Source organism: Oratosquilla oratoria, chromosome 41 (assembly GCF_046742065.1).
Source record: "Oratosquilla oratoria isolate Oo_2021 chromosome 41, ASM4674206v1, whole genome shotgun sequence".
NCBI classification, from domain to species: domain Eukaryota; kingdom Metazoa; phylum Arthropoda; class Malacostraca; order Stomatopoda; family Squillidae; genus Oratosquilla; species Oratosquilla oratoria.
Genome location: NC_134817.1, coordinates 20,071,174 through 20,096,173, shown reverse-complemented (window position 1 = coordinate 20,096,173; position 25,000 = coordinate 20,071,174). Strand labels below are relative to the sequence as shown.

General features: G+C 49.0%; 1 protein-coding gene across 25 annotated transcripts in view; it reads right to left on the bottom strand.

Annotated features, from left to right (window-relative positions):
- shep (RNA binding motif single stranded interacting protein alan shepard) overlaps positions 1 to 25,000 on the bottom strand; it is a 654,273-nt gene that overhangs the window by 530,285 nt on the left and 98,988 nt on the right. The window lies entirely within an intron of this gene.

Genomic DNA, 25,000 nt, shown 5'->3' with positions numbered 1-25,000 from the left:
CAACTCAACCTTCTGAAAATATCTTCCAAGCAAGCTGTAAATAATTTGGGTGAAATTGTATCGCCTTGCCGTACTCCTTTCTCGATCTTGATCTTTTCTGTATCTTTATGTAGTCGAATTATAGCGGTACCTTTCGCATAAATCTTTTCTAAAACTCTTACGATCTGTGAGGGAGAGGAAGGGGGAAGAGGGGTGGGGAGGGGAAGGGGGAAGAGGCGGAGGAAAGGGGAAGGGAAGGGGGAGAGGATGGAGGGGGAGGAAGGTGGAGGGAGGGTGGAGGGGAGGGTGGAAGGTGGAAGAGGGTGGGGAAAGCGGGGCGAGGGAGTGGAGAGGAAGAGGGGAAGGAGGGAAGAGGACCCCCTCCCCCCCTTGGGGGACCGTGGTAAGGTCACGTTGATGTTCGCGACCAGGTTCGCTAACTCTGGTACTAATCCTTATTCCAAGTCCGTCCAGACTTAACTCTAGAAAACTTTCACAACTCCATCACTCCGCCACTCTCTCCCTCCCTCTCTCTCTCTTCCACCTCCCTCTTTCTCTCTATCTCATGTTTTTCCCCTCTCATTTTCTCTTTCCCTTCTCTTTTTATATCGCAATCCGTCTCCTGTCTACCCCACTCACTCTCACTCTTTCCATCCTCTCTCCATCTCTATCCTTTCTCTCTCTCTCTCTCTCATTCTCTCCTTTCTCCTACTTCCTCTTTCCTTTCTCTTTATCTAGCAATCCGTCTCCTATATCTTGCCCCTCCACACCCCTCCCACCTCACTCTTACTCTCTCTCTCTCTCTCTCTCACTTGCTCTTTCCCTTCTCTTTATATAGCGATCCGTCTCCTATATCTGCCCCCTCCACACCTCTCCCACCCTCACTCTTACGCTCTCTCTCTCTCTCTCTCATCTATCTCCCCTTTATCTCTCATTCCTTATCTCTCATCTTTAATTCTCGTTCATCTTACACTCTCCATTTACGATCACCTCTTCCCGTACGTTCCGCTTCACGTTCAAACTTTCTCTCTGATACTGGGAATTTCTGAAATTCGGAAGTTTCCAATATTCGGAAATAAGAAACCTTTTTGAGATTAAAGACTCTGTATACAAAATATACAAACGTGAGCACACACACACACACACACACACACACACACACACACACACACACACACACACATTATATATATATATATATATATATATCATATATACACATGCGCATACATATACATACGGAAGGGGAGGCTGAGGGAGCCACGGAATTGAGGGAGAACACAGAGGAGGGAGAACACAATTTAAAGATATCCAGCATTATCTCTTTTATTTATTTATCTATTTATTTATTTATTTATTTATTCATTTTTGAGTGAAGACGAGGATGCAATCATACAAGAGCGCTTTGGGAATCGGGTCCGTAGGGGTGTGTCACTGAAGTTACAGAGTCCGTAAAATATAGAGTTGGTAGCCTATGCGATATATGTGTGTACAAAAAAGTTATGTCGTAGCACATTTGTAAAATAATACAGATGACCCACTTTCGGAGAAGAATAAGCGAGGATAGAGATCTGTATATTTCGATCACTTACATATCTGCTGAAGAGGATCACAGTAAGTGATCGAAATATACAGATCTCTATATCCTCGCTTATTCTTCTCCGAAAGTGAGTCATCAGTATTATATGTGTACAAGTTGTTGTGAGAAAACAAGTACACATGCTCCAAGAATTTTATGTTTTTAATCTTGGCGACCAAAAGTATTTTAGAACCTCCAATAACAAACATTCAGAATGAAGTTCATATTTCATTAAAGCCTATTTACATAAATCATTATCTGTTTATTCATTTTAATTTTGTACGTGTTTATTTTATTTGTTTCGTTTTATACATATTTTTTTTTCATCCGACCTAGTTATGGACCAAAAGGTCTCCTGTCGGCAGGAACTTCCTCTGTAATACACACATATGCATGTGCATGAAGAGAGGGATGAAGAGAGAGATAGAGGGAGTGAGGGGGAGAGAGGAAGGGAGAGAGGAAGAGGGAGGGAGGTAGGAAGGGAGGGAGGGACGGAGGGAGGGAGAGAGATAGTGTGTGAAAGAGTGAAAGAGTAAGAGTGTGAGAGAAAAAGAGAGAAAAAATAGAAAAAGAGAAGAAAAAAAGAGAAAAAAAAAAGATAATCCCACATACATAAGCGCTTACATACAAACACACACCTACACATACTCGTACACAAAGACTAGAGCATCTGGAAGGAAGCACAATCAACTTCCAAGGCGTCACAATCGACCTTTGCAACTCTCTTACGGATCACGAAGTCCAGCTGTTGCGGCTGGTTCCCGAAGGAGAACCAGCTGCCGCTTCACAGGCCACCGAACCTCGTGCCACCTGCCTCCTCGGAACCTTAGACCAGCTGCCAACTCAGTGACACCAGAACCTTGATCCTGGGAACCTAAAGCCAACTGCCAACTCAATGACACCAGAACCTCAAGCCTGTGAACCTAAAGCCAACTGCCTATTCACAGACCACCAGCTGGCACCATCACCACAGCTAAAGCTCGCACCACTATCACTACCACCACCATCACCACCGCCGCTACCACCATCATCACTATCACCACCTCCACCACCACTGCCACCGCCATAACTATCACCACTATCACCACCACCACTACCTTCTCCTCTTTGCTGCACTGCTCCTTGCACCTGCCACACCACCAATGCTCCACCACCTCCTCCTCTTCCTCCTCCTCCTCCGTGCTCGAACGGCGCCAGCTGCCCCGAGACGCATACACGCCGCCGTAGGCTCTTGAACCCATCATCCTATGAGAGGAGGAGGAATAGGAAGAGGAACAGGAGGATGAGGAATAGGAAGAGGAACAGGAGGAGGAAGAGAAGGAGGAAGAAGAGGAGAAAGAAGAGGAGAAAGAAGGGGACGAGAAGGAGGAGAAGGAGGAAGAAGAGGAGAAGGAAAAGGAAGAAGAATACGTGGATGATGAGGAGGAGGAAAAGGAAGAGGAGGAGGAATAGGAGGAGGAGGAATAGGAGGACGAGGAAGAGGAGGAGGAACAGACATAGGAAGAGGAGGAGGACGAGGGGGAAGAGGAGGAGGACGAGGGGAAAGAGGAGGAGGGACGGCCTACTTGGTCCCCTGCACCTGAGGCGTCGTATGACAGGTGAAGAAGCACGAGAACGAGGAGGTGCAGGAGGAGGAGGAGCAGGAGGAGGAGGAGGAGGAGGAAGAGAAGGAAGAAGACACGGAGGAACACAAGGAAGAATAGGAACAAAAGTAAGAAGAACATGTGGAGAGGAAGAGAAGGAAGAAGAGGATGACAAGGAGTAGGAATAGTACGAGGCATACGAAGAGGAGGACGAGGTGGAGGAGGATGTGAAGTAGGAGGAGGAGGAGGTAAAGTAGGAGGAGGAGGAGGAGGAGGAGGAGGAGGAGGTGAAGGAGGAGGTGGACGAATGGAGAAGGAGGAGGTAAAGTAGGAGGAGGAGGAGGAGGAGGAGGTGAAGGAGGAGGTGGACGAACGGAGGAGAAGGGGGAGAAGGTAAAGTAGGAGGAGGAGGTGAAGTAGGAGGACGAGGAGAAGAAGTAAGAGGACGAGGAGGTGAAGTAGGAGGAGGAGGAGGAGGTGAAGTAGGAGGAGGAGATAAAGTAGGAGGAGGAGAAGGAGGAGGAGTAGGATGAGGATTAGGAGGAGGTGAAGTAGGAGGAGAAGTGGGAGGAGATGAAGTTGGAGGAGGAGGAGGAGGAGAATGGGCGCGGAGGTTGCAAGACCACGTGAGGCAACGGATTTAGGAAAGTGTTCGAAAGAAGGGAAGGGGAGTAGGGAGAAGAGGGTAGGGGAGTGGAGAGAGGAGGAGAGGGGAGGGGAGTGGAGAGAGGAGGGAAGGGGAGTGGGGAGAGGAGGGGAGGGGAGTGGGGAGAGGAGGGGAGGGGAGTGGGGAGTGGGGAGAGGAGGGGAGTGAGTAGAGGAGGGGAGTGGGGAGAGGAGGGGAGTGGGGAGAGGAGGGGAGGGGAGTGCGTAGAGGAGGGGAGTGGGGAAGGCGAGGGGAGGGGAGTGGGGAGAGGAGGGGAAGGCGAGGGATGGGAGTGGTTAAGGGAGGGGAGGGGAGGGAGGGAAAAGTCTAAAGAGCAAAAGAGAGGAGATGAGAGGAAAAGAGTCAAGAAGAGAAGGGGGGCAGAAAAGAAGGTGACGGGATGGTAGGAGGGGGGAATGGAGGTGAAGGGAGGAAGAAGGGAGGGGAGGGGAATGTAGAGGAACAAGGAGAAGAGAGGGGGGGAAGGGGAGGGACCACTGATGAAAAGATAAGGATGAATGTAAAAGAGAGAGAGAGAGAGAGAGAGAGAGAGAGAGAGAGAGAGAGAGAGAGAGAGAGAGAGAGAGAGAGGCAGGGTAAGGGAAACCCCAAGGCCACTGCAGGTGAAGAGGAGGGGAGGAGGAGGAAGGCGAGGAGGAGGAGGACGAGGAGAAGAAGAAGGAAAGGAGGAAGAGGAGGAAGAGGAGGAGGAGTGAGGAGATCCAGGAGGAGGAGAAGGAAGTACTCCAGCGATCGAGAACCAAAGGAAAAATGTCATGATAGGAAATAGGCAAGAATTGGTTTACTAATAGGATGGTCGACGAATGGAATAGACTTAGTAACCACGTATTGAACGCTGGAACTATCAGTTGTTTTAAGAAACGGTTAGACAACTTTATGAATTGGAATGACAGGGGGTAATAGACATGGAACTGCCTAGTGTAGGCCTTGTGGTCTCTTGCAGTCTCCTTCATTCTTATGTTCTTAAAGAGAAGACGACGGCCAGGAGAGAGCAAATAATGCGGACGAGAGCAAATACATACAAACAAATGCAAATATGACGAGGGGAACATTGAGGAAAAAGACAGGGAGAAAGTGAAGGAGGTAAAGGAGGAGGAGGAGGGAGAATATGAGGACGAGGTGGAGGAGTAGGACGACAAGGAGGGCGAGGTGGAGGAATGGAGGAGGAGGAGGAGGAGACCCAGGAGAGGAGGTGGAGAAGTATGAGGGCAAAGTGGAGGAGTAGGAGGACAAGGAGGGCGAGGTGGAGGTGGACGAATGGAGGAGGAAGAGGAGGAGGAGGAATGGAAGAAAAGGAGGAGATCTAGGAGAACAAGAAGGAAGAGTTGTAGTAGGAGGAGGAGGTGGAGTAGAGGACGAGGAGGACGAGGGCGGAAGGAGGAGGAGGACGAGGGCGGAAGGAGGAGGAGGAGGAGGAGGAGGAGGAGGAGGAGGGGAAGAGTATGACGACCGAGGAAAGCATCGTTACAAGGACGACGACGACAGCGAAGAGGGGCTGGGAATGAATGAATGAATAGAGGTCGAGGTAGGAAGTGAAACCAGAGGAGGAGGAGGAGGAGGAGGAGGAGGAGGAGGAGGTGGAGTAAGGAGAGAGATAATGCACAGGCAAAGGTCAAAGGGTCCCGAAAATAAAAATGTGAAAAAATCTTGAAATAAAATTTTGAGAGACAAGAGAGGAAGGGACAGACAGACAGACACACACACAGAGGTACAGACAGAGAAATAAAGAGACAGAAAAACATTTAAACTTACACAAGTGCTGAAAAAGATACACGTGGAAGCATACAAAATACAAAAATCCCTGTCGCCTCCAAGGCTAATTACTGTGAAGGGGTGGAGGCTGAAGAGGACGAGGAGGAAGAGGAGGAGGAGGAGGAGGAGGAGGAGGAGGAGGAGGAGGAGGAGGAAGAGGAGGCGGAGGAGGATCCTTGTTGGTGTTTGGTGTTGAGGTACAAAGAACCACCCCTCCTCCCTCAATGTCAGGTCAAGTGGGGGTGACATACGAGGTCAAAGTGAAGGGGTCAGGTCACTGGGCCATGCCGTTGATGTCACCTGGTCACAAAAACACCAAACCGGAAGAGGAGGAGTGGGGAGTGGGGGGAGGCTAAAAAGAGTTGATGAGGGGGGAGAGAGGGGGAGAGAAGGGGGGGAGAGAAGGGGGGGGGAGGACGGAGAGGAGAAATCAATAAAAACGAGCGTTGTGGAGCGAAGGATACACACTCGCCCTTCCCCCCCTCCCACTCTCCCCCCCGCCCCGACGTCACAGTCTCTCCCCCACCTCCTCCTCCTCCTCTTCCTCCTTCCAACAGGAAACACGGAGACCTGGGGCTCCTCTCGAAGTCCTCGCGAGATCGAGTGGAGGTTGTCGTCGCTGTCATTTTTTCAGATTGAGTAACAACGAATGATAAATTTATCCCCAATAGGTCAACAGGTAAAAGCACACACGCACGCACACACACACACACACACACACACACACACACACACACACACACACACACACACACGCACACACACACACAAGGGCGACCCTAAAGATATCGTGCTTGTTTACACCCGTGGCATGCCGGCGCACCACACGGCCGCAGAGGAGAGGGGAGGAGGGGTTGTTCGAAGAAAAGGAGGAATGAGGAGGAGGAGGAGGGGGGGAAGAATGAGGAGGGAAAGTGGAGGAGGAGCAAGTAGGAGAAAGAGGAGGAGGAGCAAGTAGGAGAAAGAGGAGGAAAGAGGAGGAGCAAGGAGGAGGAAGAGGAAAGAGGAAGGGGGTAAGAAGAGGATGAGAACGAATAGTAGAAGAAAGAGGAGGAGGAGGAGGAGGAGGAGGAGGAGGAGGAGGAGTAGGAGGAGGAATTAGGAAGATGTGAAGGAGGACGACAAAGAGGAAAGGCGCCAAAATGTACTTATACGAGTTTGGTCCTTCGAGGTTTTTACAATTTTACACGCGCGCGCGCACACACGAACACACACACACACACACACACACACACACACAGAGAGAGAGAGAGAGAGAGAGAGAGAGAGAGGAGAGAGAGGGTGGGAAGAGGGAGGGATCCGACCAACATAATTTTTTCTCACGTATCATGAAGCCCACAAGTGGGTATCAGGCGACCATAAGACACCGGCTGCAAGTATCGCAACGTGAAGGACCCCGTGGGGGGGGGGGGGCTCTCTCCCACTTCCAAACAACAAAGTCTGAGGAGTCGGGAGGGGGAGGGGGGAGAGGGAAGGGGGAGGAGGAAGGGGGGAGAGGGAAGGGGGAGGAGAGGGAAGGGGGAGGAGAGGGAAGGGGGAGGAGAGGGAAGGGGGAGGAGAGGGAAGGGGGAGAGGGAAGGGGGAGAGGGAAGGGGGGAGAGGGAAGGGGGAGAAGGAAGGGGAGGGGGGAGAGAGGAGGGGGTGGAAGGGGGGGCAGGGGAGGGGGAGGGGGGCAAACAAGGCGAGGCGACGACAACACCACCGATGCGAAAACATGGAATAAGGTTCAGACATGAGGAGGAGGAGGAGGAGGAGGAGGAGAATGCAGAACAGGAAATGGATGAGGAGGACAAGGAGGAGGAGGAGGCAGGGGAGAAGGATCAGGAGGTGGAGAATGCAGAGGAGGAAATGGAGAAGGAGGACCAGGAGGAGGAGGAGGAGGAGGAGGACGAGGAGAATGCTGAAGAGGAAATGGAGGAGGACAAGGAGGAGGAGGAGGAGGAGGGAGTGGAGAAGGATCAGGAGGTGGAGAACGCAGAAGAGGAAATGGAATGGAGGACAAGGAGGAGGAGGAGGAGGAGGAGGAGGAGGAAGCGGAGGAGGAGCAGCAGGAGGTGGAGGATGAAAAGAAAGAGAGAGTGGAGGACAATGAGAAAGAGGAACAGGAGGAGTTACATGGAGGACAAGCGACAGTCCTACCTGTCCTTACATGGAGGAAAAGGTGGAGGAGGTGAAGGAGGAGGAGAAGCAGGGGGAGAAGAAGGTGAAGAAGAAGGACGACAATCAGGTGGAAGGAGAAGAGGATAGAGGAAGAAGAGGAAGAGGAAGAGGAAGAGGAAGAGAAAGAGAAGTAAGAGGAAGTGAAACAGAAATAGAATGTAAAGAAGCGAAGAAGGAAGAGAACGGGGGGAAGAAACGAGGTGGAAAGGGAACGGGGGGAGGGGGCGGCCGATTTCGTGACGTAGCATTATGGGGGGAGCTGAGATAAGCTTTCGTTCTGGGCAGCCTGGCAACAAAGAGGGGGGAGGGAAGGAAAGGGAAGGGGGAGGGGAGGAAAGGTACGGGGGATGGGAAGGGAAGGAAAGGTACGGGGGATGGGAAGGGAAGGAAAGGTAAGGGGGGGGATGGGCGGAAGGGAAGGAAAGGTAAGGGGGAGTACAGGGAAGGGAAGGCAAGGTAAGGGGGAGTGGAGGGAAGGGAAGAGAAGAGGGAGTGGGGGAAGGGATGGAAAGGTAAGGAAATGTAAGAGGAGGGGGGAAGAGAAGGAAAGGTAACAGGAGTGGAGCGAAGGTAAGGAAAGGTAAGAGTGGGGGAAGGGAAGGAAAGGTAAGGGGGAGTGGGGGGAAGGAAAGGAAAGGTAAGGGGGAGTAGGGGAAGGGAAAGAAAGGTAAGGGGGGAGTGGGGAAGGGAAGGAAAGGTAAGGTGAGTGGGGGAAGGGAAGGAAAGGTAAGGGGGAGTGGAGGGAAGGGAAGGAAAGGGAAGAGGGAGGGGGAAAGAGGAGGAAAGGTGAGAGGAGTGGAGCGAAGGGAAGGAAAGGTAAGAGGAGTTAGGGAAGGAAAGGTATGGGGGAGTGGGGGGAAGGGAAGGTAAGGGGGAGTGGGGGATGGGAAGGAAAGGTAAGGGGGAGAGGAGGGAAGGTTAAGAAAGGTAAGGGGTGTGGGGGGAAGGGAAGGAAAGGTAAGGGGGAATGGGGGAAGGGAAGGAAAGGTAAGGGGAGTGGGGGAAGGAAAGGAAAGGTAAGGGGGAGTGGAGGGAAGGTTAGGAAAGATAAGGGGAGTGGGGGAAGGGAAGGAGAGGTAAGGGGGAGTGGAGGTAAGGTTAGGAAAGGTAAGGGGAGTAGGGGGAAAAGAAGGAAAGGGAAGAGGGATGGGGAAAGGGAAGGAAAGGTAAGGGGGAGTGGAGGTAAGGTTAGGAAAGGTAAGGGAAGTGAGGGAAGAGAGAAGGAAAGGTAAGGGGGAGTGAGGGAAGGGGTAAAAGGAATATGGTGGAAAGAAGATATGAAAGGTCGAGGAGGGAGGAAGGAAGCGCTGGATCAACTTGGGCGTTCTCGAGAGGATCCTGAAGCTTCCTGACCCGCAGGGGGAGACTCCCCCGCGGAGGGGGGGGGCTCTGCCGTAGCCCGCAGCCGCAGTTTCTACCTGCGGCGCTAAACTTCGTTTTCCAGAGAAATAATACTACTCAGCAAGGAGCAACAAATGGTTTGTTATTGTTTGCAGGCCAATGCGTTTCTCTCAGAGGGGGGGGGGGAATAGGGGGGAGATGGGGGAGGGGGGAGATGGGGAGAGGAGTAAAGGAGAAGGAAAGAAGAGGGAAGGAAGATGGGGAGGAGAGGAGGTGAAGGCAAAGGAAGGACAAGGGGGAGAAGAGGGAGGGGGAGGGGGAGAGGGAGATGGGGAGGAGGGAGGAGGAGGGGAGGGGGAGATGGGGAGGGGTAAAGAAGGAGGAAAGAAGAGGGGAAGGGGTCAAGGAAACGGAAGGAAGATGGGGAGGAAGAAAGATGAGGGGGGAGGAGGTGGATGAGAGGAGGGACAAGTGGGAGGAAGAGGAAGGGCGCTAATAGGTGCTAGAGGAGTTCGTAGTGGAGGAGGAGGAGGAGGAGGAGCGAAGAGAGAATTGATGGAGAGGTGGGTGCCAAAGGTCGTAAAGGTAAGTAGGTACTGGAGGAGGAGGAGAACGAGGAGAAGAGGGAGGAAGAGGAGGAGGACGAGGAGAAGGAGGACGAGGAGAAGGAGGACGAGGAGGAAGAGAAGGAGGACGAGGAGGAGGAGAAGGAGGAGGAGGAAGAGGAGGAGGAGGAGGAGGAAGAGGAGGAGGAGGAGAAGGAGGAGGAGGAGGAGGAGGAAGAGAAGGAAGAGGAGGTGCTGGAATAGGCACTCAAGGAGGTGGTGGACGAAGATGTTGGGCCGGAGGTGTTAGGAGTGGAGAGGAGAGGAGAGATTGAGAGAGAGAGAGAGAGAGAGAGAGAGAGAGAGAGAGAGAGAGAGAGAGAGAGAGAGAGAGAGAGAGAGAGAGTGTGTGTGTGTGTGTGTGTGTGTGTGTGTGTGTGTGTGTGTGTGTGTGTGTGTGCGAGCGTGTGTGTGTGTGTGTGTGTGTTTGTGCGAGCGTGTGTGAGTGAGTGTGTGTGCGAGCGTGTGTGTGTGTGTGCGAGCATATGTGTGTGTGTATGTGTGCAAGCGTGCGTATGTGTGTGTGTGCGAGCGTATGTGTGTGTATGTGTGCACGTATGTGTATATGTGTGCACGTATGTGTATATGTGTGCACGTATGTGTGTATGTGTGCACGTATGTGTATATGTGTATGTGTATGTGTACGCGTATGTGTGTGCAGGTGTGTGTGTGCATGTGTTGGGTGACAGGGCTCGTCAAGGCGAGAGGGGGGGGGGAGGCACTTAGATTACTTCAGGCTTCGCTCGCTCGTACTTCAAAGCCCGTGGCGGTCCGGCGGGCCTTACATCTTTACCAAAAATGCCCGTCTTCCTCAGCGTGCGGTGCCGAGGATAGAACCTGGGTCCACACACACACACACACACACACACACACACACACACACACACACACACACACACACGCACACACACACACTCGGTGGCGCGGTTGGTAGAGTCCCCGACTGTCACTACGGCGGTCCGGGTTCGAATCCGGCCCAGGGCTGAAATAATTTCAGTATCGCTGCGCTTCGAGTCGTTACTCCAACTCTCGTGGGCGGGGAGTTGGGTGTGTGTGTGTGCGTGTAAGGTCACAGCATCACCCATAGATCGGTCATATACGAGCTCTGAGCTCTCTTTCGGGAGGGAAATAGCTGTCGATCACGAGTCCAGCACGTGATCCAAAGACCAAGGTGAATACACACACACACACACACACACACACACACACACACCAACGCATTCATTCACCATCACGCTACATCGTCATAATCATTCATAAAAATCCCGTCCCACTCCTTCCCATCCTCTGCTATACCCCCATTTCTTCACCGTTTCATCCTCGTTTCTATTGCCGTCTCCACCACCTTCACCACCACCACCACCTCCTTTGCACCGCCCTTATCTTGCCTCGTTTACAACTTGTGGTGCGTCGCAACGTCTCGCCTTCCATCTCGATATCACGCCCTTCATCACCAACATCACCATCACCATCATCATCACTACTACCAACACCATCATTACCGCCATCATCACCACCATCATTATCGTCACTACCACCACCATCATCATCACTACCACCACTACCACCGGCGCCACCAACCACCATCGTCCTCATCTTCGCCCCCACCACCACTACCACCACCGCCACCTATCATCACCGTCCCTACCACCAACCACCACAGTCCCACCAACTACCACCACCAACAACAACAACATTACCAACCACCGTCCCCATCACCAACCACTTCCATCACCAACCACTTCCATCACCACCACCATTACCATCACTACCGTCCCCACTACCACCACCACTGTCCCCTCCACCAATCACCGCCGCCACCTACCACCACCACCGTCCCTACCACCAACCACCACCAACCCTACCACCGCAGCAACAACCACCACCAACCCCAACCACCACCGCCATTAGGACCATTAATGGAGCCGCCGCCATCTCCACGGATATTACAACATCCCAGTGACCAAGATAGCATCAATCAGCATCTCTCTCTCTTGCTCTTCCTCCTCCTCCTCCTCCTCCTCCTCTTCTTGCTCCTGAAACGCCTCCTCCTCCTCCTTCCATCCCCTTTAAAAACCTCCACCGCCTCCTATCTATCCTGTCTCTTCTCAATTCTACTATTTCTATTTCTACTACTATAACTACTAGTACCAATACTAATACAACTACTACTACTATCCACCATAATCATCACCATTACCATCCTTCCCACTCTTCTACTATACCTTTCCATCCTATTCCTTACCATCCCCCTCCTCCTCCTCTTCTTCCCTATTTTCTTCCTCACCATTCTCTTCCTAATTTCAACATTACCATCTTTCTCCTACTCCTCCTTCACTTCCTCCACCTCCTACTCCTTCTTCATTTCCTCCTCCTCCTTCACTTCCTACACCTTCTACTCCTTCACTTCCTCCTCCTCCTTCTCCTTCTTCACTTCCTCCTCCTCCTCGTACTCCTTCTTCACTTCCTCCTCCTACTCCTCCTTCACTTCCTCCTCCTGATCCTTCTTCACTCCCTCCTCCTACTCCTTATTCATTTCCTCCTCCTCCTACTCCTTCACTTCCTACACCTACTCCTCCTTCACTTCCTACACCACTCCTTCAATCCCTCTTCCTACTCATCCTCCTTCTTCACTCCTCCTCCTCCTACTCCTTCTCCACTCCCTCCTCCTTGATCAAGTCTTTAATGGACTGAGAAGATCCTGATTTCAGGGCTGAAGGGTCAAGGTCTGGGTAAACCGACCTGAACCCCCCCCTCTCTCCCTCCCTCTTCCCCCCCACCCTCACTTCCTTTCATTCCTCCCTCTTCCTCTATTCCCTTTTATCACTTCTTTTCTCCTCCTCCAATACACCACTTCCTCTCCACTCCTCCCATCTTTCCATGCACTCGAGCGCGCGCACACACACACACACACACATATATATATATATATATATATATATATATTTGTGCGCCCCATTTCCTCCGCCACACATTATTTTTTCATCTTGATCCCAGTTCGACCCACGAAACACCGAAGAGAGCGAGATCGAGTTCGTGAGCGAGTTCGTGAGCGAGTTCGTGGGAGATCCGAGCTCGAACTCATTCCACGAAGAAGGAAGAATGAGCCAAAGGACCGCTTGGGTACAACGAATCCCTTAGCAGCTTCTCCTCTAGCTAACCCCAAATGATTTCTTTCTACTTCGGTCAGGACCTCGAGAAGAAGGCCTTAAGAGACTTTATTATGTTTGGGTGGGTTTCCACATTTACTTATATTGTTTCCGTCCCTCGTACAACTGTACACTTGTGAAGCTGTTACATTGCGTTATTGTTATTGTTGTTGTTGTTGTTGTTCTTGTTGTTATGAGTTATAACTTACCAGCCCTTCCATCCTTAGGCCGGCCACACACGTGCAGTTTAAACTGACAGTTACAACTGTTCAGTTATAACTGTCAGTTGAAACTGCACTTGTGTGGGTATATCAGTGATACTGAGATACCCACACACGTGCAGTTTTAACTGACAGTTATAACTGAACAGTTGTAACTGTCAGTTTAAACTGCACATGTGTGGCCGGCATTAAGCTTACACTGGATGACAATGGTAAAGCACACCGACAGAAGACGCTTTGGCTTGTTAACTAGCTACTTCGGCTACAGAACGAGAGAACGAAAATAACCAACCAGGCCAGATACGAAAAAACGAAAGAAACAAAAATAACTAAATAATAAACAAGGGCATGAAAATAACTAAGTCAATAAGAACGAAAATCAAATTGTTACACTAGACGCCATATACAGTATATACTTCGGTGTTTATCGAAGTAAGTTCGGCGACTTCGACCTGCGCTGCTGCGCTACACATAGGGGGACACTTGCGGCTGTGCCCGCCCGCCTCTACCACCGCCGCAGACTCGTATAGATGAGAAACCTACGCCAGTAGGCGTAGCTGCGGCCGAAGCCGTCATCTTTGTCCTATTATGCGTTTGTATTGATAGGGACAAGGAACAGTCACTGTTGGGAATTATAATGGAGTGCGGGATTCAAACCTACATGGAAGAGAATACGAGACCAGCACGGATACGACGCCACCAGCACACATGTAGTCATGGAAGATATTAATTCGATGAACTTCAGCATCTGTACCGGTGATTGTGATTGGCTGATCTAATTCCGTCTGCATCTATTAGCATTGCCGCCACTGTCCCTCCACTCGGCGTGTACCAGGTTCATATGGTGACAATGGTACCCGAGGGGAGAGATCCAGGAGGGGAATCTTCATATACACAATGGAAAACTTATGTTTTGCATCAAACCTTTCGCAGATTTATACGATCTTGGTATTTACGCTGTCAACCGATGGAACCGAAGACATTTGTCACGTCACTCTCACAAACTTCTCTTGCCCCCCCCCAAAAAAAAAATACATACATACATACATATATATATATATATATATATATATATATATATATATATTATATATATATATATATATATATATATATATAAACATATGCAGAGTCCACTAGGAAGAGAAAAACACACGGAGTCCGAGCGCTTTCGCGATATATTGACATCAAGGAATACAGAAGTGAATATATCACGATAGCGCTCGGATTCCGTGTGCTTTTCCTCTTCCCTGTGGACTCTGCATATTTGTGTTTCACGTGTGCTTGTGAAATCTGTTTTTTTATATATATATATATATTATATATATATATATATATATATATATATATATATATATATATATATATATATATATATATATATATTGGACCACGACGTACCCCACCCTCACCCACCCCCCGGCCGTGGACGCTTCCGTGTAGAGCTCTCTCTCTCTCTCTCTCTCTCTCTCTCCCGCCCACCCATCACGTCCCTCGAAATAGTCACTCAGCGCGACCGTCCTTCCTAACTTGATCGATACCCGTCGCCAGCTCTACATAATCTACTTCTCTTAATAGACAGTCAGAAATAGACAGACACAGATAGACAGACTCCTCATCTCCATCCTCCTCTCCATTCCCTCCCTCCCTTCACCCATTCCTCTTCATCCTCTCTCTTCCTCCCTCCCTTTACTTCTCCCTATTCTTTGTCCTCCTCCTCCCTCCTCTCCTCTTCTCTTCCTACCTTCACCCATTCCTCCTTATCTTCCCTCTCCTCTCTCTTTACCTTTATCACTTCTCCCTATTGTCTTCCTCCCTCCTCTTCTCTCTTCCCTCTTCTCTTCATCCATTCCTTCTCCCTCCCCGCTTCTCTTCCTCCCTCCTTTGTCTTCCTCCCTCCCTCTCCTCTATATTCATCTTCCCAACCTTATATTCCATTCCCTTTCCTTCTTTCCTCCCTCCTCTCTTCCCCATTCATCTCCTTCCTTTCCTCCCCCCTTCTCTTCCTTCCCTTCTTTTCCTCCCCCATTCTCTTCTTCCTTTCCTCACTCATTTTCTTCACCTTCTCTTCCTCCCCTTCTCTTTCACCCTCCTTTCCTCCCCCATTTCCTTCCTCCCTCCTTTCCTCCCCCATTCCCTTCCTCCCTCCTTTCCTCCCTCTTCTATTCCACCCACCCTTCCTCCTCCATTATCTTCCTCCCTCCTTTCCTCCCACGTCTCTTCCTCCCTCCTTTACTCCCCCATTCTCTTCCTCCCTTCCTCCTTCCCTCTCCTCCATAATCATCTCTCCATCCTTGCATTCTATTCCTTTTCCCTCCCCTCACCTCTCCAGTTCTCTCCATTTGCCTCATTTTTTCCTCAATATTTTATCAGACTCCCTCATTCCCTCTTCCTCAGTTCCTCACACACAAAACCTCTTCTCCCACAATTAACACTCCTTAAAAAAAAAAAAAAAAAAACACGCTCCCCCTCCCCCCCTGGCCCCCAAGGGGCTCTCTGGGAACATACCTAAGAGAGGGGGGGAGAGGTCAGAGGGAGGGTGTTCCTTTTCTCCACTCCACCCCATTTGTATACATCCGTGAAAAGAGGGGGGGGTGACAAACCTTTCTAAAATATCCACCCCTTCTCCCCATTTCCCCCCACTCCCCCGAACGGACAGACGGTGGTATTCTTAAAAAAATTCTTTCCTTTCCAAGGATTTATATAAGATTTATATAAGGAACGATTTATATATTGAAAAAAAAAATATTGAAAAAATATTGAAAAAAAAAATATTTCCTTTCCAAGGATTTAGATAGGATTTATATAAGGAAAGAATTCTTTTAAGAATACCACCTACAGACAGACGAACAGACGGACATAGAGACGGACAGGCGGATAGAGGGACGGAGACAGATGGGCGGACGGAAGGACGGACAAATAGACGGACTGACAGACAGACGCACATGCAGACAGACGGACGAACAAACGGACAGACAGACAGATGGAAAGATGTAGTAAGACGACTCAGGCAATGAGTCTTGTGGGGGAAATAAAATTGGCTTTTTACACTTTCATTCCAATTGATTGAAGCTGCCTCCTCCTCCTCTTTCATCTTCTTTCTACTCCTCGTCCTCCTCCTCCTCCTGCCTCTTCCTCTTTTTTTCTACTCTTTGTCATACTCCCTACTCTTCGTCATCGCCCTCCCCCTCATCCTCTTCCTACTCCTGGTCCTCTTCCTCCTCTTCTTCCTACGCCTTTTCCTACTTGTCCTCCTCCTCCTCCTCTTCCTACCCCTTGTTCTCCTCCTCATATTCCTACCACTCGTCCTCCTCCTCCTCCTCCTCCTCTTCTTCCTACTCCTTGTCCTACTCTTCCTCCTCTTTCTACTCTTCGTCCTCCTTTTTCTACCCCTCGTCCTCCTCCTCCTCCTCGTCCTCCTCCACTCAATTCCACTCAGCCACCATTCCATCCATCGCGTCACCCATGCCCATTCCATCATAACACCTCCATATTTACCTTCTATCAGTTGTTTTAAGCAACGATTAGACAACTTTATGGATGGGGATGACAGGTGGTGATGGATACGGAGCTGTCTAGTGTAGGCCTTATGGTCTCTTGCAGTCTCCTTCATTCTTATGTTCTTATGCCCTACAGTATAACCCTTTCTGGCTTATTCTGTACTTCGGGACCGGAGTAATGTTAATTTATTATTATTTTACTATTTTCCTGTTTGTTTATATTTTAACTATATCTATGCATTTATTTATTTTGTTTATTATCATTTATGCTGTCATAATTTTTTATTATTTTTTTATCATATTTTTTTTCGCATCCGACCTAGTTATATGGACCAAAAGGTCTCCTGTCGGCATGCTCCACCTTTGTAATCCTTTGTAATGTGTAGGGATCACATACACCTTCTGGTTTCTCCAGAATTCAAAGTTCCTCCCATATTCGGAACGAAGGCTCTGAATACTAGAAGAACTTTCGAAAAAGGAGTTTCCGTTTCCGACAAAAGAGTTTCCGCTTTCGGAAAAGGGGTTTCTGCTTTCCGAAAAGGGGTTTTCGTTTTCGAAAAAGGAGTTTTCGTTTCCGAAAAAGGAGTTTTCGTTTTCGACAAAGGAGTTTCTGCTTTCGGAAAAGGGGTTTCTGCTTTCGGAAAAGGGGTTTCTGCTTTCGGAAAAGGGGTTTTCGTTTTCGAAAAAGGAGTTTTCGTTTTCGAAAAAGGAGTTTTCGTTTTCGAAAAAGGAGTTTCCGTTTTCGAAAAAGGAGTTTCCGCTTTCGAAAAAGGAGTTTCCGTTTTCGAAAAAGGGGTTTCCGCTTTCGAAAAAGGAGTTTCCGCTTTCGAAAAAGGAGTTTCCGCTTTCGGAAAAGATGTTTCCGCTTTCGGAAAAGAAGTTTCCGCTTTCGGAAAAGGAATTTTCGCTTTCGAAAAAGGAGTCTACGCTTTCGAAAAAGGGGTTTCCATTTTCGAGAAAGATGTTTCCGCTTTCGAAAAATGAGTTTCCGTTTTCGAAAAAGAGTTTTCCTTCAGAATATCTGAGATTTCAATTCTTTAGATTCCCAATACAAAGAACCATCTCCGCACTTCTCTAATCCCACCTCCTAACTGAACGGGTTAGAGCGTCGCTACTTGCGGCGGAGGTTGAGGGGGGGCGGTTCGAACTCTGCTACCAGCGAGTTGGACCAAGGGCATGATTCATTAAATTCCACGCTACAAAGTCCTCTGAGAGGGGAACCGCCCTTGCCTTCTGATACAGGGAGCTCGTGATGTTAAACCGAGCTATCAATCAATCACTATTACTACTACTGGAACTATTACTACTATTACAGCATATCACTACTATCACTATTACTACTACTACTATTACTAATACTGGAACTATTACAGCATGTGTATATGCATAGGAACTGCATATTACTACTATCACTGCATATTACTATCACTACTATTACTACTATTACAGCATATCACTACTATTACTACTATTACTGCATATCACTACTACTACTACTACTACTACTACTGGAACTATTACTCCATGTGTATAATTATGGGAACTGCTTATAAATCAAGCTAAAAATAAAAAGAACTTGGGTATCTACCTAAACTACATGTCACAGGATGTATGAACAGATCTTCTGTACATTCCGGTAGCATCTGTTCTTAGACTAAATAATGAATGATGCAACAGAAAAAAAGTATCGAGTCTGCTCTCCCCTGTACTTGTAGATGACGCAATCTTAACTCGGTTTAAGTCACGCCATCCTTAACTAAACTAAGCAATGTCAGCTCTTCAAATAATTTTTTGAGGAGGCCTTTAAAAAAAAAAAAAAAAAAAAAATAATAATAATAATAATAATAATATATACATTATATATATATATATATATATATATATATATATATATATATTTATATATATATATATATATATATATATCTTGATGGCCTAGTTGGAAAGTCACTGTCACACTTGTTATGAGGATGCCCGGTTCGAGTCCTGGGCAGTACCACATTTCAATTTCAAGCATGCTGGCCTTTGATGGCTTAGAATTAAAGTCCATTGTGGTTGTTAAAATGTATATATATATATATATATATATATATATATATATATATACATATATATATATATATAATGGATAATAGAATTCTGATGACCTCTTAATAAAGGATATTGACGACCTTAGAAATTAAGGAGTTTGAAGAACTCTTCAAATACGATTTAGAAATAAATAAATAAAGATTTTAAAAACATCTAAAGAAAAATAAGGATTTTGAAAACCTGTCAAAGAAATTGAATTTTTGAAAGGCTCTTAAAAATAAGGACATTGAGGATCTCTTAAAAATGAATGACTTTGGGGACTTTGATGACCTATTGAAAAAGTCGAAGATTTTTAAAGACCTATTAACAAAATTAAGGACTCTAAAGACCACTTACTAAAAAAGAACGCTTAAAAATAAGAACTTTGAAGCCATCTTATAAATAAGGACCGCTTAAAAATAAGGACTTTGAAGCATATAAATAAGGACCCCTTTAAAAATAAGGACTTTGAAGATATCTCATAAACAAGGACCACTTAATAATAAGGACTGTGAAGACATCTTATGAATAAGGACTTTGAGGAGGAAGAGGACTTAGGGAGTCAATCCTTCGTTATCTCAGAGGCGACGTTTCGAATCCCACTCCGGAATCCACAATGCGAAACTGCCCAAATTAAAGCTGCCTTGGCATAGATTTTTTTTTTTTTTTCCTATTCCGTATGAAACACGCTGCAACCTCGGGCATGACTTTCATTTCAGGAATTAAAATTTCATTTCCGGTATATACGCCAGTACGAGAAAAACTTCTGTTCGTTCCCAAAGGCCAGCTATAGAAATAAACAAAAAATAAATATATATAAAAGAAAGAAAACCAAAGAAAAAATGAGAGAAAACAAGAGTGAAAGAAGGAAGGAAAGAGGAATAAAAAAACGAAGGAAGGAATGCTGGAAAGGAGAGAAGAACAAAGAAAGAAAAAAAAGAAGAAGAAGAAGAAGAAGAAGAATATATGTGAACGTTGACCATCGTGACTGCCCTATACACTGACTAGTCGATTTTATTCAGCAACTGTGGGGGGGGGGCGGTACTCCCCTGCCAAGCCAATGAGGAGTACCTCAATAATTACCTCTTTTAACGCTTTGCCCCTCTATTCTACCTCCCGCCTGGGGATTCCATTCAGCCGAGGAGAAACTCCTTGCGCAGCGGGAGACATTAATACAAATTTTACGTTTTTTCTTTTTCTTCACATTAAGGTCCTGAATGCTAGACTACCTAGCCCCGTAAATAAGACGGGGGTTTGCATCAAGCGGCCACCAAAAACCCTCCACAGGCTGAACATGGAAGCAAATATTAGAAGTGGGGATGGTGATGATGGTGATGATGGTGGTGGTGGCTATGGTGGCAGTGGTGGGTGACGGTGGTAGTAAAGTTGGAGGTAATGTTGGTGGTGCTGGTGGTAATGTCGGTCTTAATGTCGGTGGTGGTGATGATGTTGATGGTGGTGACAGTGGTGGTGATGGTGCTGGTGATGGCTGCGATGTTGACAGTGGTGGTGATGGTGGTGGGGATGAAAGTGGTGGTGATAATGGTGGTAATTATAGTGGTGGTGATGGTGGTAATGTCGGTGGTGATGATGTTGATGGTGATGGTGGTGACAGTGGTGGTGATAGTGGTGATGATAGTGGTGGTGATGTTAGTGGTGGTGATGGTAGTGGTGATGATGGTAGTGGTGGTGGTGATGGTAGTGGTGGTGATGGCTGTGATGTTGGCAGTGGTGGTGATGGTAGCGACGGTGGTGGTGGTGGGAGTGGTGATGGTGGCGACAGTGGCGGTTACTGCGGCAGTAGCTGCGGCGGAAGCTCTGGCCCCTGGCGCCGCATCGGTCGGCGCCAGGGAAATAAATCTTTGGCGAACGGTCAAAACTTAACCTTTCCGCTGGGGAGAGGGTTACCCTCCGCTGAATTAAATCGCCTGGCGACAGCCATAACCCTTCTCCTGCGCTGGGAGACTCTCTCGTGTTAATTAAATCGCCTAACGGCAGCCATAACAGTTATACAACACGTGAATCACAGTCACAGGGTTGACAGGTCGATGTTAATTACTTCCCAACATGACGAGACCCTTAGTCGAAACAATTTCCTTTTAAAGACGAGAAGAACGAGGAGGTGGGGAAGAAGAGGAGAAGGAGGATGAGGATGAGGAGGTGGAGGAAGAGGAGAAGGCGAGAGAGAGAGGGAGGGAGAGAGAGAGAGAGAGAGAGAGAGAGAGAGAGAGAGAGAGAGAGAAAGAGAGAGAGAGGAGGGGTAGAAAAAAAGACGACGAAGACGACGACGAAGAAGGAGATGAGGGAAAAGAGGATGAAAAAGAAGACGAAGAAGAAAGAGACGGAGACGAAGGTGACGAAGGAGACGAAGGTGACGAAGAAGGAGACGAAGAAGGAGTGGTAGTGGTATGACGAGACTTTCAGGAACTAAGAACTCCAATGAACCAGAGACTTCCGGGTCCGAAAGAGACTCGTAGGGACCAAAGACTTTCGGGTCCAAGAGACCTCTAGAAACGGGAGACTCCTAGGAACTGGAAACTCCTAGGAGCCAGAGACTCCTAGGAACAAGAAATTCCTAGGAACTGGAGACTCCATGGAGCAGGAGACTCCTAGGAACTGAGGACTCCTAGGAACAAGAAACTCCTAGGAACTGGAGACTCCTTGGAGCAGGAGACTCCTAGGAACTGAGGACTCCCAGGAACTGGAGACTCCTTGGAGCCGGAATCTTATAGGAACATGAGACTCGTGTGAACTGGAGGCTTCAAGGAGCCGGAGACTCCTATGAAGTGAAGACTTCTAAGAACTGGAGACTCTTAGGAACTGGAGAACCCTAGGAACTGGAGAATCCTAGGAGCCGAAGACTCCTATGAACTGAAGACTTCTAAGAACTGGAGATTCCTAGGAGCCGAAGACTCCTAGGAACTGGAGACTCCTAGGAACTGGAGACTCCTAGTAACTGGAGACTCCTAGAAACGGGATACTCGTATGAACTCAAGACTTCTAAGAACTGGAGACTCCTAGGAACCGACGACTCCTAGGAACTGGAGACCACGACGAAGAACGTCGTGAAGAAAGCGACCAACTTAACGAAGAGACTTCGTAAGCAAGAGACCCGAAGAACAGAAGCAAAGAACCGGAGGTGAATAAAACGAATTAACGATCAATTTCAGTTAACCAAATGTAAATTTAAGAAATATAAAACGTATAAAAAAGACAAATACGTAATAAACATGTACATGCACTATGACTAGGTGAACGCAATGAAGAAAAAAAAAGGGGGAGGGGAGGGATTCCTGTACAGACAAAAGACGACCACCACAGGTCAAAGGTCAACCGTGACCTTCTTCTATCACGACGGGGCGGGGAAGACGACGGCCAACAACAACAACAACAACAACAACAACAACAACAACATTAACGTTAAGGGGATGATAGAGGGCCAGAATGGGGAGTGGTTGAGAAGAGGAACGAGGTACACGAGGTAACGCAGAGGTGAAGTACGAGGAATAGGAGTAGAGTGGGAGTAGAGTACGATTAGAGCAGGAGTAGAGTAGCTGGAGTGAAGGAGGAGTAGAGGAGTAGGAGGAAGAGGATAAGTAGGAGGAAGAGGGGGAGGATAAGTAGGAGGAGTAAGATGAGGAGGAAGAGAAGTAAGAGGAGAAAGAGAAAGAGGAAGAGGAGGAGGAGGAGGAGGAGGAGGAGAAGTAAGAGAAGCAGGAGGACGAAGAAGAGTAGAAGTAGTAGGAAAAGGAGGAGGAGGAGGAGGAAAAGAAGTAGGAGGAAAAGAAGTAGGAAGAGAAGGAGTAAGAGGAGGAGGGGAAGAAAAGGAGTAACAGTAGGAAAAATAGGAGTTGTTGGACGAGGAGTAGTAGGAAGGGAAGAAGAAGGAGGAGGAGGAGGAGGAAAAGGAGGAGGAAAAGGAGAAGAAGGAAAAGTAGGAGTTGTTGGACGAGGAGGAGAAGTAGTACGAAGGGAAGGAGGAAGAAGAAGAAGAAGAAGGAGGAGGAGGAGGAGAAGGAGGAGGAGGAGAAGGAGGAGGAGGAAAAGGAGAAGTAGGAAAAGTAGGAGTTGTTGGACGAGGAGAAGAAGGAGGAAGAAGGAGGAAGAAGGAGGAAGAAGGAGGAAGAAGGAGGAGGAGGAGGAGGAGGAAGAGGAGGAGTGGAAATGGAATTTCCGGCAGAAGCTTAGGTTCCAAAGAGGCTCACTCGCTCCTAACCCAGGCCAAGGCTCAGCACCCCGGGCGAGCCCCCCCTCCCCCCTCCTCCCTCCCCTCCTCTCCCCTCTCTTCCGTTGCCCCATCTGCTTCATGACTACACTCTGCCCCACTTTTGCCTCGTCCATCTCCCAGTGCGACCCACCCCCATTTTCTCTCCCCCCTCCAGTATGTCCATTCCGCACCAGCTTTCTCCCCCCAAACCTTACCATCCCCCCAGCCCCCCTCGACATCGTTTCACCCACTGTAACCCACTTAACTCGAATCTCCATAGAAGGAGGCCTTAAAAAAAAAAAAAAAAAAAAAAAAAAAAAAAAAAAAAAAAAAAAAAAAAAAAAAAAAAAAAAAAAAAAAAAAAAACCGGGACCCTTGAAGAGCCTCCTCCTTTAGAGGCCCGATTTTCCTCCATGTTCGTCCTCCGGCCTCCATATGTATTATTCTCCCTCCCTCCATCCTCCCCACTAACTCTTTTGTATCCTTCCTTCCCTCCCTCTCTCCGTTCCTTTCATCTTCCCTTCTCCGGAACAGCCTGGATCCGTTCGAGTCCTCTGGATCTGTCCATTACGTCTGGAATGGTCCGAGTACGCCCGGATTTGTCCGAGTACGCCAGGATTTGTCCGAGTGCATCCAGATTTGTCCGAGTACGTCCGGAACTGCCCGAGTACGTCTGGCATTGTCCGAGTACGTCCGAAACTGTCCGAGTACGCCCGGAACTGTCCGAGTATGTCCGGAACCGTCCGAATATGTCCGAAACTGTCCGAGTACGCCCGGAACTGTCCGAGTACGCCCGGAACCGTCCGAGTACGCCCGGAACTGTCCGAGTACGCCCGGAACCGTCCGAGTATGTCCGGAACCGTCCGAGTACGTCCGTAACTGTCCAGCCAGGACTGTCCGTAAAACGTTGGGGACCGTTCGAACAACTTCCCGTCCGGAACCGCTCGGATTCTTACCCTTCAGAGACCGACACCACGGGTCCCCCCCCCCCTTGTTCCGGTCGGGGGATCGCCACCCCCCCACCCCCCCGCATTGCTCGCCTCCATCTGCAGCGCACAAGAGAAAGACCGCGCAGGTGGTGAAGGAGGAGGAAGAGGAGGAGGAAGAGGAGGAGGAGGGTCAGGAGGAGGAGGGTCAGGAGGAGGAGGGTGAGGGGAGGGAGGAGGGCGAGGAAAAGGAGGAGGAAGAGGAGAAGTGGAGAAGGGGAAGAGGAGAAGAAGGAGGAGGAGAGCGATGAGGAGGAGGACGATATAGGTGAGGAGAAGGAGGAAGAGGAGAAGGAAGATGAGGAAGGCGAGGAGGAGAAGGAGGGCGAGGAAGAGGAGGAGGAAGGGGAGAAAGAGGGCGAGGAGGAGAAAGAGGGCGAGGAGGAGAAGGAGGGCGAGGAGGAGAAGGAGGGCGAGGAGGAGAAGGAGGGCGAGGAGGAGAAGGAGGGCGAGGAGGAGAAGGAGGGTGAGGAGGAGGAAGCGGAGGAGGGTTGTGGTTCTGGGTGTGTCAAACACTGCATCATCACCACCACCATTGTGTAGCACATGGTGCAATAAACTCGACATACACCACAGCTGTGGTGGTGGAGGAGGAGGAGGAGGAGGAGGAAGAGGAGGAGGAAGAGCAGGTGGTGGTGGAGGAACTGGGGGAAAATGTGACGGAATGCGGAAGAAGAACGAGTGTTGGAAGAAGAGGGGGAGGACGAGGAGAAATAGGAAGAAGAGGAGGTGGAGGTGGAGGAGAAGGGCTGGGAGGAGAAAGATGAGGAGGAAAAGGAAGAAGAGGAAAAGGAGGTGGGAGGAATGAGGAGGAGGGAGGAGGGGAGGAGGAAGAAGGGAGAGGGAGGAGGAAGAGGGAGGAAGGAGGGAGGGAGAGGAAGGAGGGAGGGAGAGGGAGGAAGGAGGAGGGAGGGAGGAAGGAGGAGGGAGAGGGAGGAAGGAGGAGGGAAGGAGAGGGAGGAAGGAGGAGGGAGAGGGAGGAAGGAGGAGGGAGAGGGAGGAAGGAGGAGGGAGGGAGAGGGAGGAAGGAGGAGGGAGGGAGAGGGAGGAAGGAGGAGGGAGGGAGAGGGAGGAAGGAGGAGGGAGGGAGAGGGAGGGAGAGGAGGGAGGGAGAGGAAGGGAGAGGAGGGAGGGAGAGGAAGGAGGGAGAGGGAGGAAGAGAGAGGAGGGAGGAGGAAGAGGGAGGAGGAGAGAGAATACC